Here is a 22479-nt window from a genome sequence, read left to right as displayed (position 1 = left end):
CCATAACCTAGATCAATCAGGACCAAGTATAGGTCCACATGCTTCAACAATGATCTCCAAATGCTAAGTCTCGAATATGATCACCAACAACATCCTGAAACTCCATCAGAAGTTGCACCAACACCAATTATGCAATGCATCAAAGATCTCCACCAAAAGCTCTGTCGATGAAACCCTCACCAGAACTAGAAACCAATCTTCATAGCAAGCAGGATAGCATCCAATCACCTAACCAAAACCAACTGACCAAATATGAGTATAAGCATTATGAACAAGCCAATTCCATCACCAGATAATACTAGAGTCAACTGGATCATGCCAAATCCAAGTTAACCAAAAACTACTCAACCTACCAGGACCAGAAGGGTGTCGGTAAAGCATCCAAATAGCTAGTGTTGAAATCAATGACAAAACATCAATGCAACACATAATCAATTCCACCAAATGGCCAAAAATCTCCCCCTTTAGCATTGATGGCAACACTAGATGTGAAAAACATCCAAGTACCAAGAAATGTCAAACAAGTCTCCCCCTTGTGGAAGACAGCCAACAATCTTGTACATATAGCTCTGAATATCAATATCTCTCCCCCTTTGAATAATATCTTTGTAAATTTCTGAATTTCTTTTTCATATCACTATCTCTCCCCCTTTGACATCAATGCCAGAAATCTGACAAAAAAATCAAAGCACAAAGCATAAGCCTCTGAATCTCAAAGCTAATTGCTCCCCCTGAGTAGTAGCATCCCACATCAGTGCCGAAATGAATAGTATCTCTAATAATGCATGTTGGACTGATGCCAAACCGCATCGATCAAGTCTCTGTCGGAGGGGCAGAAATCCCCAATTTGTCTCTCAGGTACTCAAATGATTCCTTGAATAAAGGTTTAGTGAAAATATCTGCAATCTGTTCTTTAGTGTTCACATAAACCAGTTTAACTTTATTTGCTTCCACCTTCTCCTTCAAAAAGTTATACTTGATAGATATGTGTTTTGTCTTAGAATGAAATATCAGATTCTTTGATATATCAATAGCAACAGAGTTATCATAGTGAATAGCTACCAGTGCATCACAATCCACCTTTATATCCTTCAACATTTGCTTCATCCATAAAACTTGTGTACAATTAGTAGCAGCAGTAACATACTCAACTTCAATAGTAGATAAAGAAGTACATGAATGTTTCTTGTTGATCCATGAAACCAACTTCTTTCCAAGAAAGAAAGCTCCACCGGAAGTACTTTTGCGATCATCAACATCTCCAGGCCAATCAACATCTGTATATGCACATAAAGTAAAGTTATCATCCTTAGGGTACCATAAGCCATATTTTGATGTACCTTGCAAGTATCTAAAGATCCTTTTCACCGCCATCTCATGATTTTCTCTAGGATCACTCTAAAATATTGAAACAATACAAACAATATTCATAATTCCAGGCCTAGTCTGAGTCAAATAAAGTAGACCTCTGATCATAGATTTGTATCTTGTAGGATTTATCGGTGCAGAAACATCATTCCTTGTCAATTTCTCACTTGTAACCATAGGTGTACTTCCCAGTTTAGAATCTCCCATACCAAATTTCTTCAACAATTCCTTAGCATATTTAGTTTGGCAGATAAAAATACCTTGTCAATCTGAGTAATCTATAAACCTAAGAAAATTTTCATCTCAAATTCTTTCTCCATATTCTTAGAAAATTCTATGCATAATTTATCTTCACCTCCAAAAATAATGTCATCAACAAATACTTCAACAATCAGTATATCATCATCAGTGATTTTATAGTATAAATTACTATCAGCACTGCCCTTAGTAAAACCAAGCTTCAAAAGATATTTATCCAACCTTGCATACCAAGCTCCAGGTGCTTGTTTCAATCCATATAAAGCTTTCCTTAACTTGCAAACCATATCAGTATCATCTAATAGTGAAAAAACATCAGGTTGCTCAATATAAACTTCCTCATTAAGATCCCCATTCAAGAATGCACATTTAACATCCATCTGATAAATCTTGTAGTTTTTATAAGCAGCATAGGCAAGAAATAATCTTACAACTTCAATCCTAGCTACCGGTGCAAAAGTTTCTCCATAATCAATTCCTTCCTTCTAAGAATATCCTTTACAAACCAATCTAGCCTTATTCCTTATAACTTGACCATCCTCATTCAATTTATTCCTAAAAACTCATTTCGTTCCAATCACATTTTTATTTTTATGCCACGGAACCAAAGTCCATGTGTTATTTTTCTCAATCTGATCTAATTCTTCTTCCATAGCTTTTAAACAAAATTCATCTTTACATGCCTCAATTATTGATACCGGTTCAACTTGTGAAATTAAACATACCTCACTAGTTGCCACTCTTGTTCTTGTCATCACTCCATTGCTCTTATCCCCAATGATTTGATCTTCAGAATGATTCAATCTCACATACCTAGTAGTCTTATGACTCTCTGTCCTCTTCCCTATTCCTCAGTTACTGTAGAATTCTCTGATGTTGCTGGAGTAACTGGTTCAACTCTTTGTTCCGATAAAGGTACTACCGGTTCAGATATAATCATTTCCATAGCCAGTTCCTTCTCATAAATTCTGATTTGACTTTTGCTCAGCTCATCTACTTTAACATTAGCACTCTCCACTATTCTCTGCAATCTTTTGTTATAACATTTATATGCTTTGTTTTCATTAGAATAACCAAAAAATATGCCTTCATCACTTCTAGGATCAAATTTTCCAATAGTATCATCTCTCCTAATATAACATTTACTACCAAAAATTCTGAAATACTTAACTGTAGGTGTATTGCCAAACCATAATTTTTAAGGTGTCTTACCGGTTTCTCCTTTGATATGTACTCTGTTGAATGTGTAAACTGATGTACTCACTGCTTCTCTCCAGTAGATATGAGGTGGACTTGCTTCCATCATCATTGTTCTAGCAACATCCAAGATAGTTTTGTTTTTACTTTCCACAACTCCATTCTGCTAAGGTGTCCAGGGAGCAGAAAATTGTCTTCTTATACCATGCTTGTTACAAAAGTTATTATACTCACCGGATGTGAATTCTCCACCATGATCTAATCTCAAACATTTAATCTTCAATCCTATCTCAGTTTCTATTTTAGCTTTAAAGATTTTAAATTTTTCAAATGCTTCAGATTTTTCTCTCAAAAAAGTAACCCACATCATCCTAGAATAATCATCAATGATTAGCATGAAATATCTATCACCATGAAAATTTTTAACTCTAGCTCACCACACAAATCAGTATGAATAAGATCAAGAACATCATTTGATTTATCTTGTATACTCCTAAAAGAGGTTCTGACCTGTTTACCCATTTAACATTCTTTACATATTGTATTATAGGGCTTCATAATCTTAGGTATATCTCTAAAAACCTTAGTTGAACTAATCTTCACAATGCAATCAAAATTCACATGACATAGCCTTTTATGCCATAACCAACTCTCATCAATCTGTGTAATCAAACATGTCTTCTCATTGGAGTTCAAATGAAATAAATTACCTTTTGTCTGTGTACTAGTTGCAATCTCCAAGCCAGATCTGTTAATGATTTTGCATTTTCCATCCTTGAATTGTAATTAAAATCCCTTATCTACCAATTGTCCTACACTCAAAAAATTATGCTTCAAACCTTCAACATAATTGTAGCATCCTAAAATTGTGACACTTGCAATTTCGACTACATTTGGGTCTTCATGATGGTGGCGCAATGTTGAACCTGAATGGAGACCCCGAAACCTGTTTACGACATCAAAAACTGCATATTTCTGCACCTTGGCTTGATCTTCCTTGCACCCTGCTATCCTGGGAGGTGGGACCATGGCGCCCAGCACCCTGGTCCTTTAGGACCATGGCGCCTAGCGCCCTGGTCCCTCAGGACCATGGCGCCCAGCGCCCTGGTCCCTGGTGCTATTTTGGGCCCGGTCTCTTGTTGGGCATCGGGCCTTTAAGTTTGCAATTCGGAAAATAATGTTCCCATGTCGGCCCAAGGTCGGAAAAATCAGTCTCTCAACCCTAATTGACAAGTATATAAACTACATTTCTTCTTCCAAAAAGGGAAAAGAAAAAAACATATGTGTGCAAAAGGCAGAAGCGATATTCAAACATTCAAACATTCAAGCATTCAAGCATTCCTTCAAGCAATTGAGCATTCTAAGTCTCCATTCAAGGCTAAGTGTTGCATTCAAGACAAGGATTCAACCATTGAAGAGGAGATCACTTACAACATACAAAATACAACATTCATTACACCTTCGCATGTAAGAATACAAACATTCTTACAACAAGGTATCAGTACTTGTTTACATTACAAACATTTACATTTACAGCATTCTCATTTCTTGGTTAATTCCAAAACCAGAGTTTGACCTAAAGGCAAACCCCTAATCCCTAACCCCCCAATCATCCTCTCTTTTCTGTGTGTAGGTTGCAGGTACGCGGCTATAATTGAAGATCTGGAATCCTTGTGTAGAGATGAACAGATCCCCCTTCGTTTCGCGGATTTTTCAGAGGACCATGTGCACTCCGGGCGCCATCGTCCCATCAACTTTCACTCAAATTTGCAGAACAGCATCGTCTCGACATTTTACTGCTAATTCTAGGTCCGTAGCTTCATCCTATATCCCTATCTCTGTTTATAAGTGAATCTTTCCTACTTTACATGCATTCCTAGTTCAATCTTCCTATCTACATTCTTTACAAAAGAGGGTATCCTTGATGTCTTAACCCTTGAAACTCATTAAAAATCCAGTCTCGCATTGCGTGGGATTGGATCTTGTGGGTTTCAACCCCTCTTTTGAATGTAAAGTCTCTCCTAAGTGAAAACTGTCAACCCTAGGGACCTCCCTTCTCTCTCCTTGGAGTGGAGTGGGGGGAACAACTAGGGTTCGATTTTTCCGCTTTATAATAATAAACATTGTCAGTATTGTTCTTACCATCCAATGATATAGTTCCTTTTCCTTTGATCATACATGCCTTGTCATCTCCAAATCTAACTAGTCCACCATCAAATTCTTGCAAAGATAGAAACGTCCTTTTATCTCCAATCATATGATGTGAACAACCATTGTTAATTACCCATTCATCCTTATCCTTAATTTTAGCAGCAAGTGCCTTCTCCTCAGGTACATTCTCTTCCAGTGTCAGATCATCTTCCTTGATAGCCAAGAATACCCATTCTTTCCCATTTCCGGATCCACTAGCAGAGTCTTCTATCGGTTCATCATCTGAATTAGTAATGCCTTCCTTATCCGCTATGTAGCATGATTTGTCTCTATTTTTCTTGAATCTATACTTATTCTGATATCCAGGGTTAGGTTTAAATGATCTTTTAACTCTTTCTTCAAATCTTGAATTCCTTTCAGGACATCTAGATGCAAAATGACCAATCTTATTGCATGCAAAACATGTAAAACGTGCTTTTCCTTCACACTTACTTCCTACCGGTCCTTTCGGTACTCTTCTAGCAAATAGTGCTTCAAGTTGCTCAAACTCATCATCTTCTCTCTTCATAACTTCTTATTCTTTTGCATATAAAGCTTTCCAATCTTGCTTACCGATGGTACATGTAGATGCATGAAAAGCAAGTTCAGTCTTCACAGCTCCAAAAGATCCAAATTCCTCAAGCTCAAAAGCAGATAGTTTCCCAACCAAAGTATATTTGTTGATAAATGTATTAGCCATTGTTCTCAACTCATTAATAGTAGTAGCCTTCATTTTGTAAGCCAGTGGTAGGGCTCTCAGGACTTTAGAAACAATCTCATCTTCGCTCAGAGTTCCACCACAACATTGAATTTCCATAACAATCTCATTAACCCTTTCCATGAATGCAATAATCCTTTCATCTTCTTCCATCTTCAGGTTTTCATATCTAATCCAGTAACCATCAAGTTTAGCAATCTTCACTATAGGGTCACCTTCATTAAGAGTCTGTAACTTATCCCATATAGCCTTTCCAGATGATTTGTCTGTTAGTCCCATTATTTGTTGATCAGAAAGTGCACACAAGAGGGCTTCTCTTTCTCTACAATCATTCTCAAGATCCTTGTCCAGGTTTGCCGGAGGAGGATTGCTAGATCCCAGATTAAAGGGTGTGACACCATTCTGTGTGATCTCACAAATCTCCTTGCCAAGACATCTCAGATGAGTCTCCATCTGAATCTTCCATATTGTATAGTTTGTTCCTTCAAGCCTTGGTATATCCCTTTGAAAGATAGCTCCAGAAGAACTAGATGAACTTGAATTGTTAGTCGCCATAGGATCTTCCTCAAGTGGTTAAGCTTTCTGCAGAAAGTACCAAAGCTCTGATACCAATTGTTAGACATTTCAGATAACCAGAAGACAACTGAGAGGGGGGGTGAATCAGTTGTCATGGATTACCAGAAGCATTAGCAATTTAAACTCTAATACCGAAACCCAAAACAATAATACCAGAATAGAAGTTAATCCAATTAAGCATAAACAATAAACACAAAATAAATACCATCCACGCAACACCAAGATTTGTATGTGGAAAACCTGGTAAAGGGAAAATCCATGGTGGGAAGCCTATCCATAGTCAGATAATACTTTTGTAGTAAGTATGTGAATTTACAATGAAGGGGCCTACACTTGCAGGAAGGCCAACAACCTAGAGCACACTGCTCATCGCAAAAGGAGTCTCGCTGACTACATACAAGTCCAGACTACAATCTGGAGATGTGTTGAACTGCTAAAGATAACATCTCCTATGCCTGATTATAGTTCTGGTTAAGCTCAATACTAGAGGACTAAATCCTCTTACACAAACCCAATTCGATCTCTAATGATTGACCAACTCCTCTGCTTGAATGATATTACATTATTCGTACATTACATTCCTTGACCATGACCTCTTACTATAACAATGATGATCTACAATGAGATCTTACATCTTATTTATACAAACCCTCGACCATAAATAATTAGGTCAGCCACCAGACAATAAACTAGTTACATAATTACAAACCATGTTGGCCTTAGACCAAAACAAATAATATCCACACATAAGACATCCCAGAAATACAACAATAGGTCCTATCCACACGTTACATTAAAGTCGGTCCATAACCTATATCAACCGGGACCAAGTATAGGTCCACATGCTTCAGCAATGATCTTCAAACTCTAAGTCTCGAACATGATCAAAAATAGCATCCAGAAACTCCATCAGAAGCTACACCAACACCAATTATGCAATGCATCAAAGATGTCCACCAAAAGCTCTACTGGTGAAACCCTCGCCGGAACTAGAAACCAATCTTCATAGCAAGCAAGATAGCATCCAATCACCGGACCAAAACCAACTGACCAAATATGAGTATAAGCATTATGAACAAGCCAATTCCATCACCAAATTATACCGGAGTCAACCGGATCATTTTGGATCAAAGTTAACCAAAAAATACTCAACCTATCGTGACCAAAAGGGTATCGGTAAAGCATCCAAACAACTATTATTGACATCAATGACAAAACATCAATGCAACACATAATCAATTCCACCAAATGGCCAACACTCTTCCTCCAGTATATCCTCTTCCTTCTTGAAATATTCCTCTGGTAAACCTTCCACCTCTAACTCTCTGTCTTTGCTCATGTCTTTTGTTCAATTTCTCTTCAGCCTTTAGTGCATACTAGTAAGCCTCTTCAACACTCTCTAATTTGATCATATTGAGTTCATCTTGTATATACATCCGCAATCCATTCAAATATCTTGCATTTTGTTCAACTTCATCATCAACATGTCCGGATCTGATGTTTAATTTGTAAAATGCTTCGGTGTACTCCTTCACACTAGATTCCTTCTGTCTTAGGTTCTGCAATTTCCGAAACAAATCCACTTGATAATTTGTCGGGACAAACTTTGATTTTAACTTAGCAATCATCTGATCCCATGTCGTAATCTTTTCTTTACCTCTTCTTTGTCTATCAACTTGCAAATGCTCCCACCAAAGAGATGCATGACCTTTCAACCAGGTACAAGCATATTTCACCTTCCTCTCTTCTGCAGTGTTTTCAAAATCAAAATACTTCTCCATCTCCGAGATCCAATCCATCAATTCTTTCGAATCCAACTTCCCATCATATTCTGGTGGGGTAAAATGAGGTTTAGTGTTCACCCTACTCAAAACCCTTAAAAACCTTTCTTCCTCTGGATCAACTGTCGGTAGGTTTACATGTTATGTCAGGGCTTCTTCTATTTCATCTTCGCTTACATCTTCAATATGTCGACCTCTTCTTTGGGCTATCTCCACGGCTTCTAACCAGGTTGCTATTCCTCACAACATCTCCATCACAACAGGGTCTGCATTCTCACATGCTCCACCATTCCTAGTTCCTCTTTGCGCCATTGATTCATGCTAGTCCTCTGCAATTGCAAGTCAGATCCACAATCCGCCACCCCACAACAAAATTTCAGGACACACAACCTCTGGAATAAAACTGCGCTCTGATACCACTTGAAGCAGTCACCGGTGAGGAGGGACCTCAAGGAGATCAATCCAGGCCAGTCAGCAAGAGTAAACACAACAGAAACACACATGATATGATGGAGGCAATGCAGAATAGATAGTTCTTATGAAATTTAATTACATCCAACCGATAACAACTAGGTTACAACATACCGACACACAAGCCTGGCAGAATAGGTCACATTCGGGACCTTGAATCAAAATATCTATCTTCTAGGCACAATCTATCTATCTGATACTCTGATTAATTCTAATTGATTACATTCTAAAGCATGATTACAAATATATATATCGATCCAAAAGATCCAGTCGGCCCAAAAGGGATCAAAACCCGAAGAACAAGACCTAACGTGCAAAATGAACAAGGTCGGCCTCCACCAAGAGACTCCTCCAAAAAATCCAAAGGATGAAATGTAGAAGGTCAACCACATGCAAAGGGACATCGAAATCAATGCTCAAGGCTCCACAAGATTCAAAATGGGTTCTAGTAGATCAACATAATAGGTCTTAAGCAACAGATAACAAGAAAATATCATGGAAACCGGTGACGATATCTTACCGAAAAGTGATCCAAATGAGATGCGGTTTGAAAGAAAGAAAGATGATCAAGTCTTCAAGTAGAATCCAACTCCATGGGGTCCGGTGAGCCAAAACCGGGACACACAGAAAAAAAAATTGAAACTGCAAACAAAATAGAAAGGAAAATATTTTTGGTTGATGCAAGATTGGTATGAACTAGGGATGCTCTTGCATCATTATCAATCCCATCAATCTTATCACTCAATAAATCTATAAATCATTCTAATCATTTCTTTTCTATAATCAAACTCATTCATGTCATCAACTAACCATTCTTCCAACTATCATATAACATTATTCTTCTTTCAAGAGATTATTCATGCCTTTAATGCACAACCAATCTCTCAAGCAACCAAATATTTTCAAATGCGAACTAATATTTTTAATTGCGAGAAAATAATTTAATTGCGAATTAATATTAGCAATTGCAGATAAATATACACTCAATTGCGAATTTGCTAATTTTTGCAAATTTACATGTCGATGAATTTTTTGGGAAAAAAACAAACAAAATGTGCAATTTTTTTGAATGACTCACCAAACTTCACATGATCGATTACTAGCATAATTTCAGAAAAAATGGTCTTCGTTTCAAAAAAATTCGACCACTTTTTTGAGGGGGCATATTTATACCCTAAATGTCGTTGGGGCATATTAGGGCAGAATTTTTTTTGTTTTCTTTGAAACAACATTGTTCCGACATTGTGTCAAAGAGGGGCAAATGTAGACACCTAAAAAATGTCTCATCAATTCTACACTAATTATTCGTCTATTTAATTAAGTAATTCTTTAATTATTTGATTAAATTAAATATTTCTTCTAATCATCACATTTAACATTTCTAATCATCAAATTCCTATCATTTCATTATTTAATCAATTAACCCTATTTCAATTATTAATTAAATATCAATTATTTAATTAATTACGACATTTTCCTTAGTTAAATAATCTTTATTATTTAATTAATTCAATTTCTTATGATTAAATTATTTTATTTAAATTATTTAATTAATTAATTTAATTCTTCCAAATCCCCAAATTATAATTCCAAATAATTCTGATCTAATTTCATTTCATTTTCTCCCAAATTCGAATTTACTTCATTTCTTCCAAATTCAAATTTCTCCAAATCTGAATTTCAATTAATTTCATGTGCATTTCAGCATTCAAAAGACCAAATTCAAATCCAAATTGAAAATGAAAATCAATTTCAATTTCAAAATCCTATAGCACATGCTAAAATAAGAATTGATTGATCAAATTAGTTATCTAATTAGTTAACTCAGTTAACTCCTCAATCTCCCATTTTCACTCAAAAACAACTTTTTATGACTAATCAATCTTTTCAGTCTTCTAACCCATCTAATCAGTCATCTCCTCAATCAAGTCAGTCTTCTAATCAATCAATTTAGTCAACTAACTAGTCTATTCAGTTTACTAGCCAATCTATTGAGTTCACTCTCCAATCTATTCAGTTCAGTCTCCAATCAATTCAGTTGACTCCTCAATCTAATGAGTTAACAAATCAATCAATTTTAGTTGTCTATCAATCAACACTTGAGTTCAAATTATCACCCCTTCTATGTTGAAAACCTATAAATTCAACCTCATTTCTCAAATCAAGCTAGCATCTAGAATCACAATCTTCAAACAATTGTCTAATATATGCAGGAATCCCAGTGCAATACTTGAGAGCCACCTACACCAACAACAATGGAGAAGAGCAATGGAAGTTTCAATCACATCAATTGAGGGAGTTTAAATTAGATTTAATTTTATTATGCAATTGATTTGATGTTATTTCATTGTAATTTAGGAGTAATTTGATTAGATTAGAGTTGGTGGTTCGCTCTGATAATCTAATTATGTTATTTACACTTAATTTACCCTTAGATACACAATGCATATATGAATTGGAGTATTTTATATTAATAATTTGTCTTGTTACTGTAGACACCTAAAATTGTCATGTTTAATTAAATAAATATCTTTATTTATTTAATTATTTTAGCCTAATTCTTCTATTAATTAAATACATCTTTATTTATTTAATTAATTCATTTATCCTCTTCTAGCCTTATTTCTCATTTAAATAAATACCTTTATTTTATTTAACCTAAATTAAATAAATATCTTATTTATTTAATTGATCCCACTTCTTCCGTTAATTAAATAAATCTTTATTTATTTAATTAATTCATTAGCCTTTTCCACCTATGACACATGTCATTCATCTCTTAATTCCTACACTACCTACCCTCTCATTATTTTCTTATTTTCTCTACCTACCCTCTAATCTTAGCTGACCATTTATCTTTTACACCTCTCAATCTTATCCCTCCATTTCTTATAGTGTCTTCTATATAAGGAGATACTTCCTTCATTATCAATCCTCCTAATAAACCCCAACTACACTTTCGAACTTTCATATACAATCAAACCTACTTGCAACCACATTTTCGCTCTTTGTTGAGCTCTTGTGCACACATAAAATCTGAGAGCAAATATATCAAGTAAGATCAATGGAGATAGGAAGAATGGAGATCCAAATCCTATTGGACATGTGATGGTATAATATTTGTGATTTTATTCGATTTGCATTGTCTTAGGTAATCTTCATATGTTATGGTGGATCTTTGTTGTTGTTAGGCTAGGGTTTTGTGGTTGAATCTATTCAGTCTTTCAATATTGTTGTTCCATTTTCATCATAAACAGTCACAAATATAAAAGGTGAACATAATAAATACCTTGTTTTTTCCATGAAATGTGAGGGATTTGCCAAAAGGTTTTACTGTTCAACAATTGGTCCATTTGTGTTTAATATAAGTTGTATTTTATTTAATAATATGTTTTTAATTATGGGAAAAACAGGTTTTGAAGGGATCCCGAAACCCTTTACAAAAGATCCTTAAAAGATAATATCATTAAGCAACAAGAAAAGACAAACTGCCAAAAAACCAGCACACTTATGGGCAAAAATCTGCAAAAAAACCCAACAAAACCAACCACATCCTACCATAACAGAAAATAGATAGAAAATAAATTACTTAATGTTTTTTAGGGCATTAGCCAAATTTACGCTAATCCCTTGCAAATCTTTAATATTATCCCTAAGCTTAGGGATATCCTTGGAAGAGGCCACCACAACTTTTTTCATGCTTGCTCTTATTCTTTTCGCCGCACCACCAGGAGCACTTTCCATTGTTCCTACCTCGATATCATCCTCATCAATATCTAGATCCACGACAGGTTTGGGGGTGCTGGAACCATCAAGGAACTTGGTAATTTCCTCTAAATTCTTAGTCATGGAGGAGAGAATATCCAAAATCATTAGCAGAAAGTTTTTCATAGTTGTTTTTCCTTCCTCCAAATTACCAATCTGAGCTTCCAACTTCTCCAGGTTTTCCTCCATTCCTTTATTCCATTGTTCCTGGTTTATTTCAGCTTTCTTCCCTTTCTCTTCCTATTGCCTATCGGTTTTTTCCAGATTCTTTATTCCTTCATAAACCCACCTGTCAAAACCCATACGAGCCTCAGACTGGTTTTTGAGTTTATCCAGAATTATCCCCTCTCCAGCTTTATCCTGATCCCTGCTCATATATAATAATATGTTATTTTTATAACAAATAATGTTTTTGTGTTCAAGTATTGGTCCTTTGGTGTTGGATATAAAAGTTAGAGATAACACACACTTATGATTAGTTTAGGCATTTGGTCCATTTAGGTTGAATATAAACAGTGTTCCACGGGCGTCGGGGATGCGGGGACGTGGGGATGCGTCTCCGGGACGGGGGGACCAAGGGTCTAAATTTGGGGATGACGGGGGGACGGCGGCGGGACGACAGCGGGGGGTGGTGGGGTGGTGGTGCTCATATACTTATACATATACATATAGTACTTGAAAAACTAGTTTTGAAAAGATGTATAACAGTATAACAGTATAAGAATTAGATTTCAAATGAAACTATAGGAAATACCAAGATTACTTAGATTAGTGATACATAACTAATTGCTAAAAGTAAATAAAATTTGACAAATGAAATTGTCAAATTGGAGATTTCTCATTTCTAACATATGAATATCGAAAAAGGAAAACGAAAATACGAATATCTAATGCCATTGCAAAGTCTATAATAATAAAGATGATTACATGATTCATCATTACAATGAGTAGCCAAAAACAAATACGTGTAGCAATAGCATTACAAAAGAGACTAGAGTCAAATACAAAATGACAAAACTGAAAACTCAAACTGTAGCCAATGGAGGCCTCTAATCATCTGCGAACTCCTCCTCACTGGAACTGCTGGACTCTTGAGGATCAAGGTCCCTCAAGCTCACACCAACTAGCCCTGCATCTGAAGTGGTAGGATCATCCTCATCAATTTGTGAATGCTCCTCTGGCTCTACATCCCATTGTGCCGCTGGACTCTCCTTGTACACAAGTGTCTTGCGGTCCATGAGACGCAAAACATTGTGTACAGCCACAAGCTTCTCTGCTCTCTTAGAGGTAAGTCTGTTCCTCTTAAGAGAGTGGATGAAGCTATATGTAGACCAGTTCCTCTCAGCAGCTGAAGAACTAGAAACCTGGGATAGCAGACGGATGGCTAGAGTGGTGGTCAAAGATTTCGGGCCATGACAATTCCACCATAAAAGTGGGTCCTCCTGTGCCATGCTGTCTATATCCATCTTTGTCGCATCTGAATAACCTCTAAGAGTGGCAAATCTTCCCCACTTAGTGTGCATTATGTCGGCATCTCTAGAATCAAACATCTTCTCTATGCACCTAAAGAAACCCGCCTTCACCTCATCATCCTAAATCAGTGTTAGTCTACCCGATCTAGCCTTGTACCACTTAGGATTCAAGGCAAAGGCAGCCATATGCAAAGGAGTGTTCAACTTGTCCCATCTATGTGGAATGATAGGCTGGATTTGCTCATTGTAGAATGCTAAAGAGGGGTCCTTCACTCGCACAACAGCCCTCATCTGGTCAAGCATAGAGTCAATGCACTCATACACATCTCCAAGGTTAGGTGCATCCCCATCCCCATATCTGATCACCTAGAATACTGGAGAAATGATAGAGACAATGTATTTCGCATCAGTCCAAAACACATCACTCTTCACTATCTCCTTCACCCTTCTCCCTTGCTCTTTCTTGGCCTCAGCCCACCTATTCCACTCATTAGTCATAACCATGAGTTGCAATGCCTCTTGCAACTCAATCATTCTCTCCAAGAGAATGAAATAGGATGCATATATAGTCTCAACTGGTTTCAAGAACTCCTTCTTCACGAAGGTCTTAAAGAGTGCATGTGAAGTGTGGTGGTTGCAGATAAACATCTGCACATCTCTCGCATCGGTGACCACTCCTCTAATCCAGTCTATCTTCCCCATGTCCTTGAGTGCATTATTCATGGCATGCACACAACATGGGGTCCACCAAATGTGTCTATAGGCTACTTCAATGAGTCTCCCTGCTACTCTACACACATGGGCTGCATCTGTCACTACTTGGACCACATTTTGTGGCCCAACCTCCTCAATAGCCTCCCCGAGGACCTGAAATTGGAAATCAGCATCTTTACGATGCCCTGTATAATCAACTGCTCTAAGGAAGTATGGGCCCTCTGCACATGTGACCATGACGTTGATGAGTGGATGATGGCTAATGTTCATCCACCCATCCATAACTATGTTGCACCCTAATGCCACCCAACATGCCTTCATCTTCTCCATCAAAATATTGATCTTGGAATAGTATTTATCCAAGATCGAGGTCCTCATTTTCGTCTCCCCTGGTGGCACATAAGATGGTCCTCCCTTGGCCACCATAGCCATCATCTCCCTATAATAAGGAGATCGTGTAACATGAAATGGAATGCCATTGGCAAAGAAGAACTTACTAATGGATTCATCTATCTCATCTCTCAGCTGCACATTAAACATGTCAGTAATGGGGTTGCTCTGTGGTGGCTGCAACTTACGTTTCCCAGCCCTGGCGGCAGTGGAAGTGGAAGTGGATGAAGATCCAAACATCATTCCTCCCGTCTGCGAAGCATGAGAAGTATGAAGTGTTTCCTTAGCAGACAAAGTAGTAGGCATTGAAATATTTGTGTCATCTGGAACCCCCCAAAGCCTGTTAAACTCAATTTTGTACTGTATATTTTTGGCTTCCTCCAAAAACTTACAATGTTTCACGCCTTTTCCTCTCCAAAATAGAAAGTGTGCACTCACCCTACTAATGCTATCGAACCATTCTGTGTCACAAATATTGCACTTCCACTTCCTTGTTCCCCCACTTGAATGTGATGCAGTGCCTTGTACTGATATTCGTGAAGCAAACTGTTTTAGAGGAGACTTACGATCAAAATGACCCCTAGCATATGGTGCCTACAACTCTGAAGGGCAACCTATACTAGCTGGTGCACTTGCCATAGAGCTAGATTGGGCTCCACGATCAGCCCCATGGTCACCCCCCTCATTTTCAAGTTCATATTATGAATCATTCTCACTATGAGAATGGATTTCCATGTCATCTTCAATCATGCCTTGGGAGCTCATTGTGAAATTGACACTGCATTTGACAAAATAAAAATAAAAATAAAATTAGCCTAGTTTAACAATATATTTTTAATTTTTTTTCCTATTCATCTCAAAATGAGATTTGATGTTGAATCTTGAGGGCAAAATGATGAATCATTTTGCCCTCAAGATTCAACATCAAATCTCATTTTGAGTCTTGAGATGAATAGGGAAAAAAAATCCAAAAATGACATAGAACAATGAAAATAAAAAAATATTCAAAATAAAACAAAAAAAAACAAGAAAAAGTTGAAAAACCCTACCTTGTGCTTGAAAAATCTCTCCAAAATTTAGAAGAATCTTCTTCTTCCTCTTCTTCTTGCTTCTTCTAGCTCCTATCACACTTGCAATCATCTTTTCTCACCCCTTCAATCAGTTTTCTTCAAGTTTTTCCTCCTCTTTAGCTTGCTGGAAAAAAAAATCAGTTTACCAAAATGAGAGTTAAATCTAAAAGAAACATGCTTTTATGTTGTTTTGGGGGGTTGGGTGGGGCCCACATCCAATTAGGGTTACCCCTTAATCCCCCCAAAAGGCACATGTTTTTTAAAATGTGGCTTTTTTAGTTTGTTTAGGTGTGGGGACGCGAGAGACGCTTGGGCATCTCCCAAGGAGACACCCAGACGTCTCCACATCCCGGCGGTAATTGGGTGGCGGTGGCGGGACAACGGGGGACGTCGCGTTCCCGTCCCCCCCGTCCCCGAGACGTCCCTCACGGGGGGACGTGTCCCCGTGGAACACTGAATATAAGTTACATTTTACATAAAAATACAATATTTTACTAATGACAAAAGATATTTTTTTTTCAACTACTAGTGATTTTTAGATTAAGTTTTGGTCAAATCTTTAAAAAGTTATTTTTTGGACACTTCACACTAGGCGTGTTATTTTGATGAGTTGCATGATGAGCCACGTCTTCAAACCTTATTTGTAGATAGTTAAGTGTCCATTTTATATTTCTAAAAAAAAGAGGTCTTACGATGTTCCATGTGACGATTACATGTTGATGAAGTTAGCCCTCACGACTATTGGTCCCTCTCACCTATACAAATATAAAGATTGCAAATTGATTTGATATAGAGGACAATATCATTTTATTACCGAAAATGACATAAGAGTATCTATTTTTATCCAATTTGCAAGAAGCACAATGAAGAATACCTATGTGGAAATTGATGCTAAATTTTGGTTTGGTGCAAGATTTCCTTCAACATGCTGCAATAGTACCTTGGGTGAAATCTGAATTCTCTACAAAATGTGAATCAATGCTTATTGGTAAGAATTACTAGTAATAGATGCTCTTTGGTGTTGAGCAATCAGTGAAAAAGAAGCAACTTCCAACTCAAAAAATAAGGTTAAAAATGCTAGGCAAAAACCTCCAATCTACTATGTATCTTCCTTGATCTCCCACCAATTGCCAATAACAACTCGTGGTATTTACTAGAAGAAAGCTTTTCCTTCTTTTATTTCTATAATTATGCCTCTAATTTGGGCAATTTGTATTCCATTGACTCCCTTTGGAGTACATGCATTTCTTCCTTTCTAAAATTCTTACTTCCTCATCACTTTTCTTCCTCTATTTACTTGCCCTTATTTTGGGCTTTCAAAAAATACCAATTTGTTCTAAGTTTGCATTCCATTTGCATGAAATAAGACTATAGTTTTATCCTCATATCAGCTTAAAAACAATCGTATGAACTTAAGTTACACACTTTTTATTGTTGAAGTTTCATTAAACTATCTAAGTTAGAAACACTTTGATTTGTTAGAAATATCAATAACTCAATAGTTAATAGGTCAAATATTAGTTCCAAAATCAATTGATATAATTCATTATTTTTGCAAATAAGATACATCACATAACTAATCAAATGTCCCAAAATACTACACAAAAGTGCCTTAAAACAAATCAATAGCACCAATAGTCGAATCAAAAGCTCAAAACTTGAATTGAAAGTACCATAGGCTAATTTAGAAGCATCAAAAGTCAATGCAAAAATATTGTAGGTCAAATCAAAAGCACCACAAATCAATTCAAATGTGTTGAAGGTCAATGCAAATGCACCAAAGGTCAATGCAAGAGCGCCATTCTAAACCTATAGCTTTCAGAAAATAGAAAAAAAACAAGAACGAATAATTAAAATCAAGGATGTGGTGTGCCAAAATATTGATGATGAAATGTGAATTATTGAAAGATCTAAATTCACAATTAATCAACCACTTCAATAGAGCTTGATATTTATTGAATTCAATTAAAATAATGAAGCAGTTATACCTTTCACAAACCTTAGTATTGCTCCGTTGGATGTTTGATAATTACTTAAAATATTGATATGTGGGTTGCTCTCACAATTAGCATTACCTAAATCAATGACTATGTGAATGCTCAAGTTCTAAAATATTATTGGAGTTTCATGTGATAGAGTCTAGTGGATTTATAGATGCTACTTGCTATCGATCAATAATGAAGATTAATCAAAATAATTTATGGACGACAATGATTGAGAGGATTGGAAGGATAAATTTTAGTGGGTCAATTGTTTGTATTCAAATGAGTTATCTGGCTACATGAATGGGTGAAGTGGATACAATTGATGAGTGAATTGGAAGTGACTCAAAATAAAATATTAGAGGTGCATAGCGTGCATGATTTAAAACAAATAAAATATAAGATTTATTTATTTTTAGAAGAGATAAATTTTTAAAAATAATTAAATAAATTAAAATAATTTATTTAACTGTGAAAAAATACTAGCTAATTATTTAACTCTAGTGGACTCAAAGAAATAATGGATAAATTAATTAAATGATTAAAAATTATTTAATTAATGTGCACGATAAAAATAAATTGATGAATTAGTTAAATAATTAAATAACTTAAAATTAATGTGAATGATTTTTTTTGTAAAATAATTAAATAATTAATTAATTATTATAAATGAAATATGTTTTTGATTAAGAAAAAATAGGTTTTAAGGGACCCGAAACCCGCTTACAATACAAAAGATGAGCATGAAAGAAACAAGACAATATAGTTGCAAAAGACCAGCACAAAAACCAACAGCTAGGACAAAAAGATAGCAAGGGGCCAACAAGAAATTGGCATCCAAAACCCAACATTACATATCAATTGAACACTTTTATAGACTCCTCAGCATTCTGAACCAATATCATCATCGCCTTGGCCGCTTCCCTCAGATCATTGCTCTCCTGTTTTAGCTGGATGTCTTTCATTTTGGTCTCCATCTCTGTGGTGTTCTGCCTAGTCCTTCACCTAGAAATTTGATGGGTGGAGCTAGAGGTCGGTACATCTTCAATGATTACCAAGTTCTTATCCTGATTTTTCCTCTCCAAGTGATCCACCAAAGCATTCATATTGTGTGACGAAACTTTTAGGACCTCAAGACTGTGGTTCATGAAACTTTTCAGAGCCTTCTCAGTACGAGCAACCCGGGTATTGATATTGTCTTTATCCTCCTCAGCCTGTTCCTTCACAATTCTGATAACATCCTCCAGATGTTTCAAATCCCCTTTAATCAGGTCTTTTTCCAGCCAGTCCTCCATCTCAATTTCCTCCTCGGCTTCACTGGTTTCCGTCTCCTAATTCTTTTTCCCCGAATTTGTTTCCTTAATCAAATTGTTTATCTTATTTTCCAAGTCCCTCTGTTTGCTCTGAATGCTAGTGATGTTGTCAATAACCCATTTCTGGAAGTTGAAGGATTCCAGAGTACAGTTACAGGCAGTATTCAAAATAGTATTCGCTGAATCCCTACCCTGCTCAGTACCCACAGAATTAGGGTTGTCTTCCTCCTTAGAATTCAGGGCGACATTCCTGCTATCCGAGCCCATAGGGTTAGAGTAAGGGTTTTCAGAGTTAACCCCTTCTTCTTCTTCACCAACGTTCTCATCCTTCTCACTCTCCATTTTTGTCTCAATATCCTTCCCCTTTTCCTCCTCCAATTCACAGTGCACCTCCGTTTCCACATTATCTGTATCAGCTCTCCGTTTTTTATGGGTTGGGGCATTAGGCCGATCCTCATCCGATTCAGAATCTTTACAACTCTCAGAAATATGTGCATTAGTGACCAAGGGATCATCTTTGCTAGCCCTAGCTTTTTCCTTCAGGTATTCATAAATGAGCAAGATGAGCCCCTGATGGGCTATAGGGTAAGAATTAGGCCTTTTAGCGTGATCAGCCAAACTCTCATTCAGAGAGGACGCTAATTAATAAGGCAGGGAGATTTTAACCCCATGACGGAAGTGATTAAGGATTGCAAAATGATAGTTATAGATTTTAGTGAATCTACCATCAACAGTGAGAAACTCCATCAAAACCCTTAAAACTTTTTGCCAAAAGGACTTTACCTGTTGGGGAAGGTAGTAGGAGATGTTGTCTTTCTTGACAAGCTTGACCTTCTCATCCTTCGATTTTGGGAAGTTTTTGAACTCTTTGACAACATACTTTCGGTCTTTATAGAATTTAGTGCCCTCCTTCTAAAGACCCGCGACCTCCGCAACCAGATCCTCATCAATTTGCCATATCTCCCCAAACAAGGTGACTCTATTGTTGTTCCAGCCTCTAGCAAAACCATGTGACACCAAATTTCTGCTTCCGTGTAGCTTTTCCATATAGTCAGTAAAACCATATCTATGAAGCCTTCTCCATACTTTTCGTTCACTCTTCCAGTTTTCACAGCCAGGGGGCTCATTCCTGTTTAAGTTACCACCCATTTCGAACAACAAGTAGAAGTACCCATAGATGTATTTCACAGTCCGCAGGTATAACCCCAATTTCTTGTGTAAAATTCTGGAATAACAGAACAGGGTCTCTTTCATAGTTTTAAAGCTTATTTTAATGGCCACACAAAACCAACATTTATTATTATAATCCTCCTCACACATTTGATCATAGAAATGATGCCTAAAGGCAATCGTTAACTAAAAGTTAATATGCCCCCAAACTCTGTCTTTGGAATCCGGACTCCAAAAGATAATCATGATATTAACTTGACCCATTGATGCAATCAAAAAATAATTGCTCTCTAACATCCTTTTTACAATGGGTCTCTCCAATATATTTAACATCCACCTCTAAATTGACCCCTTCATTAGCTAGGAGGTCCGCAACCTTATTGCCTTCTCTTAGAGTATGAGTTATGATAATACTAACATATTTAATAATTTTTTAGCACTTTCAACTAAGTTAGTAATATTCCAAGAAACAGAACTAGTACCTTTAAGGGCCTGGATGATATTTAGGGAGTCCCCTTCCAACCAATTTTTTTTAAATTTGAATCCCTGAGCAAGCTGGAGGCTTTTTAGCATGGCCAGAGCTTTAGCCACATGATTATTTTGGACCCCAAAAGGAGAAGCAATAGCCGCAATACAGACACCTTGAGCATTTCTGATGACTCCACCACCAGACTTCTCAGGGTTGCCTTTAGCCGCCCCATCGAAATTCACCTTTATCCAATCATGATCAGGAAAGCGCCAGACAATATTATCTCTCCTATTCTTATTGTCAGATCTACAAACTTTGTGTATTAAGTTCCATTCAATGAGGATGCCTTTTTCAGTTTCATTCATATCAGTAACAAGCCATTGCTTATTATTCCTGTGAGGAATATTTATGTTCTCTTTTATAGCCCTGCAAATTTTTTCAAAGACCACCTGAGAGGTGCACTTAGCTTCCCTAAATATTCTGTTATTTCTCTCTTTCCAAATTCCCCAGCAAGTCATGGGGAGGATTAGGGACCAAAGGTTCTTGATAAGAGGACAATTGGTGGGGAATGTCCATTGCCAGATAATTTCCTTGAGACTCTTGTTCATGACCCAATCAACTTTCCATTTCTCCCACAACTTACTCCAAATTTCCTAGGTAAATGAGTAGTGGAAAAATAGATGATCAACCGATTCTTCCTCTTTCTGGCATAGCTCACACCTGTTAGGGAATTTGAAACCTCTTCGGACCAAATTGTCAATAGTTAGGATCCTATTGTGAGTAGCAAGCCAAAGGAACATATTGACTTTAGGGATTAGAATTTTGTTCCAAACTTTACCCCAAATGGGGTTACTGGTACGAGAGAAAGTGTTTTTGTAGGCAAAAGCAACCGTAAAGTCACCTCTAGGATTACTTTTCCAGAGAAACACACCATCATAGTCTTTGTTAATAGAAAAAGATAGCAGCTCCTTCTGGAGCAGGGAAAATCCAACATGTATAACATCAAGCCTCACCCATTTGTTCTCCTTCCAGTAGTCACACACTATAGGTCCAAACCTCCTTTTACATTTCTCAATAAATTGACTGTTGCCTTGATCAAAGTGAGATTCATTATTCATCCAGGGATCCTCCCAAAACCTTATTTTGTCACCTTTTCCAAGGACCCATCCAGCTCCAACGTTGGCCATGTTTATGGATTTGATAATACTATTCCAAATGAAGGATCCGACAGGGATGCCTTCAGAGTTAAGGAAATCCTGGATAGGTTGATTCTGAATATATTTGTCAAACCAGATTCCGTTCCAATCTTTCTTGATGTCATAAGCTCTCCATAATTGTTTTGCTAGGAGAGCTTTATTAAAGGTTTTTAGAGCTTTAATCCCAAGCCCTCCTTTGCTCTTTGGTTTACTTAATTTATGTTAAATGATATATGTTAATGTTAAATGAAATATGTTAATGTTAACTTAATTTATGTTTAATGATGAAAAATAATGAAGTGGTTAGATGAAAATGTTTTAGTCATCTTTAGGTGTCACATACACAATAAAACTAATGCATTGCCCTTTATGGTAATTC

The sequence above is a fragment of the Cryptomeria japonica genome, chromosome 6 (genome assembly GCF_030272615.1).
Source record: "Cryptomeria japonica chromosome 6, Sugi_1.0, whole genome shotgun sequence".
NCBI lineage: Eukaryota > Viridiplantae > Streptophyta > Pinopsida > Cupressales > Cupressaceae > Cryptomeria > Cryptomeria japonica.
This window is presented reverse-complemented; position numbering follows the sequence as displayed.